The 10,010-nt window shown below is 45.2% G+C and overlaps 1 protein-coding gene across 8 annotated transcripts in view; it reads left to right on the top strand.

Moving 5' to 3' along the window:
• Positions 1 to 729: 729 nt before the first annotated feature.
• Positions 730 to 10,010, top strand: part of LOC119960740 (collagen alpha-3(VI) chain-like) — a 314,544-nt gene continuing 305,263 nt past the window's right edge. For all 8 annotated transcript variants that reach the window (XM_038788388.1, XM_038788372.1, XM_038788380.1 and 5 more), the window contains exon 1: positions 730 to 921. The gene's annotated coding sequence lies outside the window, so the exon portion shown is untranslated. The remainder of the gene's footprint in view (positions 922 to 10,010) is intronic.

The following is a 10,010-nucleotide window of genomic DNA, read 5'->3' as shown; positions in this document are numbered from 1 at the left end:
GTGAATGGTGATTGAGGTCTCACTAACCATAAAATCAGGGCAATCCTTCAGCTCATTCTTCCAGTCTAAATAATCACTTCACACGTCTCTACATTAATGCTCATCTACCAAGTCCCATTTCACTAATCCACATTCTCCTGAAATCTATTATTACTCTCTTATCCTTTACTGTATTTTCCAAGTTTGTATCATCTGCAGATTTTGAAATGATGTCCTGTATACTCAAATCCAGGTCATTAATACCTATCAAGAAAAGCACTGGCTCTAGAAACTCCAGTCTGAAAATCAACTCTGCTGTCTGTTCCTTGGACAATTTTTTATTCACACCCCACTCTCCCTTTCATCACAGAGGTTTCAACTTTGTTAACAAGATAAATTTTCGCGGCGAAGCTCCTTAATGCACCGGTGCCTTGCCTTCACATTTTACTATTTCACCCAATTTCACATCAGGATTGTTCATTATATTGTTATTACGAATTCTTACAAATTTGCCCACATTTGCCGTCATTTAGAAGAATGGAAATGTGTGAGTATGATGGAGCTGGTTTTCAGGTCTCTTCTACTAAAGCAATGTTAAAGTGAGGGACGTTACCGCTCCGAGTAAGGTTTGGACAGGCGCCCAGTGAGCTCAGCAGGTTGATATTTTCAGACTCTTCTCGGGTCTGCTTTTAATTTACAAACTTGGTGGAGTTGCGGGCGTGTCCCTCCAAGCTCGAGATTGTCCAGCTCTGAGGCGATCCCGCCATCGAGTCAGCTCATTGCTGGGGCTCCTCCGCAGGTCGTCACACATTCAAAACTCAACCTTCACACGAGGAAGTGATCAGCATTACAGAAAGCATCATCAGGCGGCGATCAACTGCTCCCCTGAAATGCCCAGAGAGTGAAAACTGAGCAAAACATCCAACTCGCCAGGAGCTGAGGGTAAGAGGCGGCTGCTGACTGTCAGTGTTAGCAAGTTGGTTTTATTGTTATGTGTGGTATCTGAATGCAAATTGGTGCATATAGCATGATATATAAATGAGCAGAGGTCAGACTGGAATTATTAGTTGTTTAAGGTGTTTTCCCCCCAGTGGAACATTCCAAAGTTTGACCTGTGGAGGAAGCGCTCACATTCCAGTCGGAGGCTGGTTTATTTTGGGGGAGATTTCCCTCCCAGTGAGGGTTAGTCCGAGTTTGGAGTTGAAGGTTATCTCGAAGGGTTAAATCATGCTGTGGGTTGGCGTTACAAAGTGATTTCTCGCGTGTAACGGCGAGTCCGCCGCTCTTTTCCGCTTTGAATGAAGTTCTTTGCAGGTCGATGTGCCAGAGTTTGGGAATGTGCTGTGCAAGCTCCAGGAAAACAGCGACTCTCTGGTTTCAGAAAAGGAGAACTCAGGACCTGGAGGAAAGGGTAATGTGGGACAAAGGCAGTGCGAGATTCCGGCAATAGACAGACATGGGCTGGGGAAGAAAGGGTCAGATCGAAATATCTGGGTGTGCTGTTGATGAAACCAGGGAATACCAGAAAACAGCAAGAGGGGAATGTTTGTTTGGGGGGGGGGGGGGGGGGGGGTTGGTGCAATGCCTATTGCAGCAAGTCTTATAATTCAGAGAGGATTCCTTGTTAGCAGTATCGAGTTTGGACATGAAAATGACAGACATTCCTGTCAGACCCCTGAAACAGCCTCAATGGGAAATGAATAGCTCGAGAGTATTGCAGCTCGCGCCACCTATCTGTCACAGAGAGTTTTACATCACTGAAAAAGACCCTTCGGTCCATGGTGTCTGTGCGGGCCATCAAGCACCTATCTATTCAAATCCTGTGCTTTAAGACTTCCATCAGTTTCACAGACACGGTTCATTATTTTATTGTTCGTCGCTTCCTTCCCTTGAGAACCATAACTTCCTTTTATATCTTGAAATATTTCCTCTCTGTACTTACATATTCTATTTTTACTTTAACATTAATGAGTGTTGGAATCTATGGACACTTTTTTCGCGGCGTTCATCAACGAGACAGTGCCAGTAATATTCAGAAGCCTTGACCCGCACCCTGACCGCACTAAACTCCATGTAGCAGGCCACTGCACAATGGGCTGAGTTCCGAGAGAGCTCACAGTCTGCTTTACAAGTTTGATCCCGCTGGACACATTTCTAACTGTCTCGGAGAATAGGGACATTGTTAGCAGCACCGGTGTGCAGTCAGTGAAACAGTCACAAGCTGCCTGGCAGCACACCGCACTTGTACTGGGATCTCCCCTCCACCTGGGCGAAATGAGTTTCGACATTAACAGTGAACATAAACTAACGAATAAGTGTGCAAATCCGTCGGGCTGGAAGCAAGGCATTAATTCTGGAGTTCCTAATCTCAATTGGTGAGGGAGAAATACCAATAGAACCGGAATTTTGCGAACTGTTATTTTATCTCTGGCACCTTCTTAAACAAAAGTCACTGTTTTACCGAATCATTAGAGGAGGCAATGGTATGGTCGCTGGACCAGTCATCCAGAGACCCAGGTTTGAATCCCGCCATGGCAGATGGTGAAAATTGAATTCAATAAAGAAAAATCTGAAAATTAATGTCTAAAGATGGCCATGAATCGATTGTCCTAAAACCCCATCTGGTGAAATAATGTCCTATATGCGACTCCAGACCCACAGCAATGTGGTTGATTCTTAATTGCGTCCTGGCCCAGGCACCCCATAAACGAATTTTTAAAAATGTTCTGCTTTGTTCAGAAAAGTTAAGTGACATTTTAGCCCCTAACGTTTTCGCAAGTTTTTGAGTGAGAAGCCAGAGTGAACAGCCTGCATCCAAAATGCAAGGCAGCCGCAGAGAAGGTGGGAGAAATCAGACCAGTCATGGCTAGGGGACTAGGAAATACTGTGGGAAGGTTTTCCTCAAGTCGGCAGTTTTGAGATCCTGTGAAAGAAGACGCGGTTCCCTTCAATTAAAACCGGAGGTGGAGAAGGACTGGTCCAACATTAAAAGCAGAAGGGCAGATACTATTTAGGATGAGCAGATGTACTTGGGGCCCTCGCTGATTCTAATCCATACAGATCTGCTGGAGGTCAGTGCAAGTCAATCAGATTCACAGCCGGTGAAAGAGGAGTGAGGGCCGAGAGAGGTGCTTATGGAAGAGTCTGGACAATAATAGATGAGCAGCAACATGGAAGATGCCATTTAATGCAGAGATGTGCAAGTTCTTACACAATGAATATTTGTGGTTCGTGTTTAATGAATTGGGTTTAATTAGTTAGGGAAGAGGCTAAGAAGACCTGATTGTAATCGACTGACTGGAATAATTGTAAGGCAGTGAACTGGTGCTGGTTGGGTGGAGTGCCAATGAGAAGGTAGAAGTTGGAATTATTGTGAAAGTTAGTTTTTAATGATTGGATAATGAGCGAGCTGCTAATGAGTTTCCTAAGGGAAGGGAGCAGGATATCCGGCTCAATTACATTGCTGTCTCAAAGCAAAACGCAGGAGTTACTGCTACATTAGGTGATTTGAGCCATATATTTCCCGTTTCTATACACCCTCCTCTAGCACCACTGGTGTTTGAGTTCGTCCCCCAGCACACTGGATTCTCGGCATCTCCTAGAATTACTCCTGATCCTGCTCCTCCAGCACCGTCCAACTTGAAGTTGCTCGAGTCTGGAAAGACTTAGAGCAACGCGAGAAAACCTTCTCATCAAAATATTCAGCTCTGGGATAACCAGTGCTGACTGACACTTATATTCACGATGCTACAGTTTTCAATGTTGCCCATTTTTTTTACAATGCTCTCCACTCGCTTTATCTGCCACTCACTTGACTGAGAGCGATCTTTCATTAAACTATCAATGGAACCTAACCGCTAGTGGTGTCGCCCGGAGAGAGCACCTTTTGAACACTAAGCTGAACGTCTGGACCACTCGGATTTTTACTGTATTCCAAACAAGGGAGGGTCCACTGGGGTACGCTCGGAGCAATCGGACTATTTGCTCTTTGCTGTGTCTTACCTCTCCATTGGAGTCAGAACAAGTTATGGAGCCTAGTGTGTCGAGTTATGACAGAGAACAGAGTAAGAGAGCGAACAGAAAGCCGAGTTTTAATGACACCTCAGTGGAGTAAGGGGGAAAACAGTATCGTGTGTGACCCTGCATAAGGGCCGTTATTTCATCGGTCACGTCTGATAGTCACGGCCATCGACTGGAGTAGAATAAACATCGGTAGTCAGTGCCCTATCGTCCGCTTTGCATCATCGGCCATGACCATTCCCCATAGAATCCCTGCAGTACAGGAGGCAAAAGGGGACCATTCGGCCCATTGAGTCTGCACCGACCCTCGGAAAGAACGCCCTACCCAGGCCCCCTCTCCCACCCTATCCCACCCTATCCCCCTCTCCCACCCTCTCCCACCCTCTCTCACCCTATCCCTCTCCTATCCACCTAACCTACATAGCTTTAGACACTAAGAGGCAATTTTTTTGCATGGCCAATCCACCTAACCTGCACATCTTTGGACACTAAGGGGCAATTTGGCATGACCAATCCACCTAACCTGCACATCTTTGGACACTAAGGGCAATTTGGCATGGCCAATCCACCTAGCCTGCACATTTTGGACACTAAGGGGCAATTTAGCATGGCCAATCCATCTAACCTGCACATCTTTGGACTGTGAGAGGAAACCGGAGCACCCAGAGCAAACCCACGCAGACACGGGGAAAAAATGCAGACTCCACACAGCCACCCGATGCTGGAAGTGACCGGAGTCTCTGACGCTGTGAGGTAGCAGCGCCGTGGGCCTTAGTACAGTGTTCTTTCAGTAGGTCACTAAACTTGATGGGCCAAATGGTCTCCTTTACTGTAGGAATTCAATGATTCTAAGGCCATAAACACAAACTGAAAAGATAAATTCAGGACTGAAGTTTATTTGGAAACAGTAATCAGGAACTGGAATACTTCATCCAGTAGGATAATCCAAAAGGTAGATAAAGGATGATTAATATAAATAGGATGATTAATCTAATAATCTAAAGGTTAGATTAATATTACAGTAAGAAGTCTTCCAACACCAGGTTAAAGTCCAACAGGTTTGTTTTGAATTGCTTGCTTTCGGAGTACAGCAACTTCCTTGGGTCAAAACAAACCTGTTGGACTTTACCTGGTGTTGTAAGACCGCTTACTGTGCTCACCCCAGTCCAACACTGGCATCTCCTCATCAAGATTAATATTAGACATGGGAACAGGAGTGGATCATTCAGTCCTTCAAGCCTGTTCTTTCAATTAGATGTTGACTGAACTGTATATTCCATGTCCTTGTCTTTGCTCCATATCCTTTCCTAGATCTCATTAGAAAACAACCTATCAATCTCAGTGTTTCAAACCCTTGAACGAGATCACATCTTCACACTTTGAACTTGAGAGAGCACAAGCCGGCTTATGGATCCTGTCCTCATCATTCTGACCAATGATCCCAAGTGATTCCACGCAATGGGCTGGATTTTCATTTGATAGTCAAGACATTTACTTGCTCAGAATATCAATGTCAGGAGAAAGTTCCCACAAAGGTGGGATTTCCATTCTAGGCGGCCAGGTGCATGGACTATTTAAAATGTCCACCTTGATGCTTTGGCACTTTCTCCCAGTTATAATAAAAACAAGAAGGCCCTCACCCCTCTCAACCTCCCACACTATCCCCATACCTCTTCCATGCCACCACATGTCCTCCGCCCAGGCCCCAGCTCTTCATATCCTTGTTACAACACCCTGGGCGAGTGTGCAGTCAATTCCAGCCCAAAAGGCCCCAGAGTTCCCACATAAATGAATTAAACAATAATTTGTGTAAGTTTTTTGAGACTTTGGGCCCTTGATTGCTCCAATTACTTACAGACACCAGATTTGTAAGTAAAAGCCACAAACAAATGTTTATTTACAACTAGAGAAGTGATAATAGAACAATGGCCTGTCAATCTAATTATCCACCCAGCCCACTTCACCGTTCCACCCTCTACCTACACATGTAAAAGTAAGACACACAGTGGGGTAGGGATGGATTTAAATAATGGGGGAATTATATGGGAATGAGAGATGGGTATCTTTATTGCTGAGGTTGTAGTCTCTGCAGTTGGCTATCGTCTAGGATGTGAAGTGTTGAAACCACCAAATAGTTTGAATCTTCTAGCTAGAACATTCAGCCCAGATTCTGAGGCTGTGGGATCCTCTCTAGGGTGACACTTTAAGTTGTGTTGACCTGAACCTTACCTTGGAAGATGCACTTAGGTCTGTTCAGTTTCTTATCTGCTGTCAGCTTCAGCAGGCTGACCAATATCTTCCCTCAATAAAGCAGATTATCAGAGCAGCAGCTCCATAACCCCTCACGCCTTCCATACCAAGATATGGCACGTTCATGCTCTGTATAGAACCAAGGGAGAAAGTGCAAACTCCACCTCAGGCAGTTGCACAGGGCCAGATCATTCCAGATAGTTCCTTGCTGTGTGAGCCTGCGTATTTGTTTCAGTTTTGATTTTGAACTCAAGAGCTGAACAGAACACTTTTAAATATCTTTCCCAAACAGGGGGAAACACTCTAACACTTCAGCTGGGGATCACTTCAGGTTAATGGAACAGCCAGTGTTTTTATCTCTATTCAGGTAGTGAGTGTTCAATGTCTGAAGACAGAGAGGAAATGAAATTTCCTGATTCCTCTCCCTGTAAGGTTGCCAGTTCACTCTGAGGCCTTGAGGAAGCTGCTTCTCTGTTTATCTGAGATAAGCTGTTGGTCAGTCTGCTGGAGTGGTGAACAAATAAGAAATTGAACAGACCTTGCAGTCAAGGGTTGAAAAACTCAGAAATTACATCCAAATTATTGGTTAAGTCACTTGTGTTCGGACTCTGGGGCCTGTGGGGCTGGAATTGACCGCACACTAGTCCAGGGTATCGTAACAGTGTAGTGAGTGAATGGGCATGTGCCTTCAACCACAAATTGTGTGAAAACATAACCAAAATATTGCAGAGGACTAGGAGATGTTTAACATCACAATGCAGCTGGCCAGGTCGCGAGTGCGGGGTGTGGAGTTGCAATCTGAACCAACTGACACAGTTAAAGGGCACAGCTGAAAATCAGAAATCGGGTTATGGGATTGGCAATGCTGGAATTGAGGTCTTGGCCACCATTTTCACCCCTTTATGGAGGCTCTCCATTTTCATGAAAATCCAGCACAATGTGTCGGTCTGTTTGTCTGGTTATCCCAATAATTCTTTCTGTATTGCTCAAGAAGAAATCTTCTCTAATTTTTGTCCCTCCAATCTTTTCTTTAGCACACATAATGATATTACATAATTCCAAACTAATTGGCCACTTATATGCCAGAAAGTAGTAATGTACAAAGGTTTAGTTGTATTAGCAAACCTATAGAACCAAAGAAAAGTTGCAGCATAGAAGGAGACCATTTGGCCCATCTTGTCCATGCCAGCCGGAGGATACCCAGATGTCTTTTCTGATCCAAACCTCCTGCACCTGTACCTGCTCTGTAGCCTACAGCACTTAAGATGCAGATCCAAGTACTTTTTAAAAGAGGTTAGGGTCTCTGCCTCTACCATCAACTTGGGGCAGTGAATTCCAGACTCCCACTACCCTCTGCATACAAAAGTTCTTCCTCATGTCCCCTCTACACCTTCTGCTACTTATCTTGAATCTATGTCCCCTGGTTCTAGAACTCTACACCAAAGGAAACAGTTTTATCCTGTCCACTCTATCACTTCCCCTCATAGTTTTGTACACCTCTAGTAAGTCACCCCTCAGCCTTCTTTGTTCAAAGGAAAATAATTCTAACTTATCCAATCTCCTCGTAGCTACACTCTTCTAGCCCTGGTAACATTCTTGCAAACCTCTTCTGCACTCTATCCAGAGCAATTACGTCCTTCCTGTAATGCACACAATACTCCATTTGTGGCCACACCAGTGTTTTGTACAAGTCCAACATTATATCCTTTTATATTCTTTACCTCTGCCAATGAAGGAGAGCATCCATATGCTATTTGTGCAACTTTGTCTATTGCAACTGCTGCCTTTAGTGACTTGTGTATGTGTAAGCCAAGATTCCTCACTGCCTGTACCCCTCTTAGTATATTCCCATCTATTGTGTATTCCCGAAAACTTGACCTCCCTAAACCTTATTTCAAAAAAAGAGTTAATTATTTCCACGGTCAAAATACATAAAATTTTAGCATCTTAACTCAGTTAACATTTGGTATGACTGTTGGATGTTGTGAGGGTGAGAAAGGAATAAAATATTCATTACAAAATGCTGCTTTATAACAATAACTCTCCCCCCTGCCTCCCCGCCCCCAGTTTACATTTCTTGCAACTGGAAATGCTAGTTTAGCTTTGAGATCTGAGAATTCCACTAACCGTCTACATAGTGTGTTAGGAATACCATGGGAGGAAATAATTGTGTGGAAATAATTGTCCTACATGTAGAAGAAACCTGGCCCCTAATTTTACCTCTTTAGCATTACTTTATTTTTCTATCTAGCCTTGATTTTCCTTTTATTGTTTCCATGTACTTCCATCCTTCTTTCCCTAACCTCCAATAAATGCTAGCTGAATATCAGTAATGTGAAATTTTGGGTTGGGGTAAAAGTTTTTCCTTTGTTTCCTGTAGTTTGAAGTGAACCAAAGTTTGTGATTGCACCCAAACACGAAAAAACATTGTGGGCGCGATTCTCCCGAGTTACGAAAAATCGGGAAGCTGGCGTCAAAAACGGGCGCGTTTGACGCCAGCCTCCGCCCCCCCCGACCGGGAACCGATTCATCTCCCCGGTCGGGGCTAGCATCGCGCGGCTGTGAACTCCGGCATCGCGGGCTTAACGAAATTCGTTAAGCCCGCTAGCCAAAGTTAGCGACGGCTGACGCGTCTGATGACGTCAGCCACGCATGCGCGGATTGAACGACTCCAACCCGCGTATGCGCGGATGACGTCATCACGCATATGCGTGAAACCCGCGCATGCGCGGGCCGGTATGCCCCTCAGCCGCCCCGCGAATGGATCCAGCGGGGCGGCGGAGGGAGAAAGAGTGCGCGGGGTAAGTACCCGCTGCCCGCGATCGGTGGGCACCGATCGCGGGCCCATGGCACCCTTCGGCCGTGCCAATCGGTGCCATGGTTCCCGAGAACGGGACTTTACGGCCGTTTTTACGAACGGTCAGAGCAGGTGTGTTTTACGCTTGTAAAAACGGCCGTAAAGGCCTTGGAAATCGGCCCATCGGCCAGGAGAGAATCACTGCTCGCCGTAAAAAAAACGGCGGGCAGCGATTCATGTTGGGAGGTGGGCGTTGGGGGGGGGGGGGGAGAGAATAGTGGGAGGGCGTCAGACCAGCGTGTCCGTAAAAATTTACGCCGCCCGCTATTCTCCGATTTTTCGTAAGTCGGGAGAATCGCGCCCTACGTGTTTAAAACAGCGATACAGCCTTTTAAATGTGAAACATTGGACATGATTAGTCTTCATAACTAATTCTTTCCTATTGTGTTTAACCATGTCATTATCTCATTCTTTCCTATTGTATTTAACCATGTTGTTAACCTGTACTTGCTTTGTCTTGTCACCTAGATTTCTCTGTATCAAAAAGGCTACCTTACATAGACATTAACATTCCTCTTTTAATGTTCCTCTTGTATGTTTCTTGCCCCTTTTCTGCACAAAGCCACCTCCCCCCCCCCCCCCCCCCCCCCCCCCCACCACCACCCCAGGCCCCCGCACTGACACCACCATGCATCATTCTCTGCTTCAAGCAAAGGTGACTGACATTGCACTGTAAGATACTCGTGTGGACATGCTCATTAGAGCGATTCCTTTTTACACTATTTCAGTGGATGTACAAACCCATTCAAATTAACTGAATCAACAATGTTACTAGAACAATGTGTATTTTTAGTCATTAAATAGTCACACTAAAATTCTCTTGTCCTGTGGTTAGCTGCAGAAATTGGATGGGAATACTCAGAATATGACATGGGCGAGTCGTTATGGAGTATGTTAATTTTGT

The sequence above is a fragment of the Scyliorhinus canicula genome, chromosome 2 (genome assembly GCF_902713615.1).
Source record: "Scyliorhinus canicula chromosome 2, sScyCan1.1, whole genome shotgun sequence".
Lineage (NCBI taxonomy): Eukaryota > Metazoa > Chordata > Chondrichthyes > Carcharhiniformes > Scyliorhinidae > Scyliorhinus > Scyliorhinus canicula.
The sequence above is the reverse complement of the archived record's forward strand: the minus strand, read 5'-3'. Positions and strand labels throughout refer to the sequence as shown.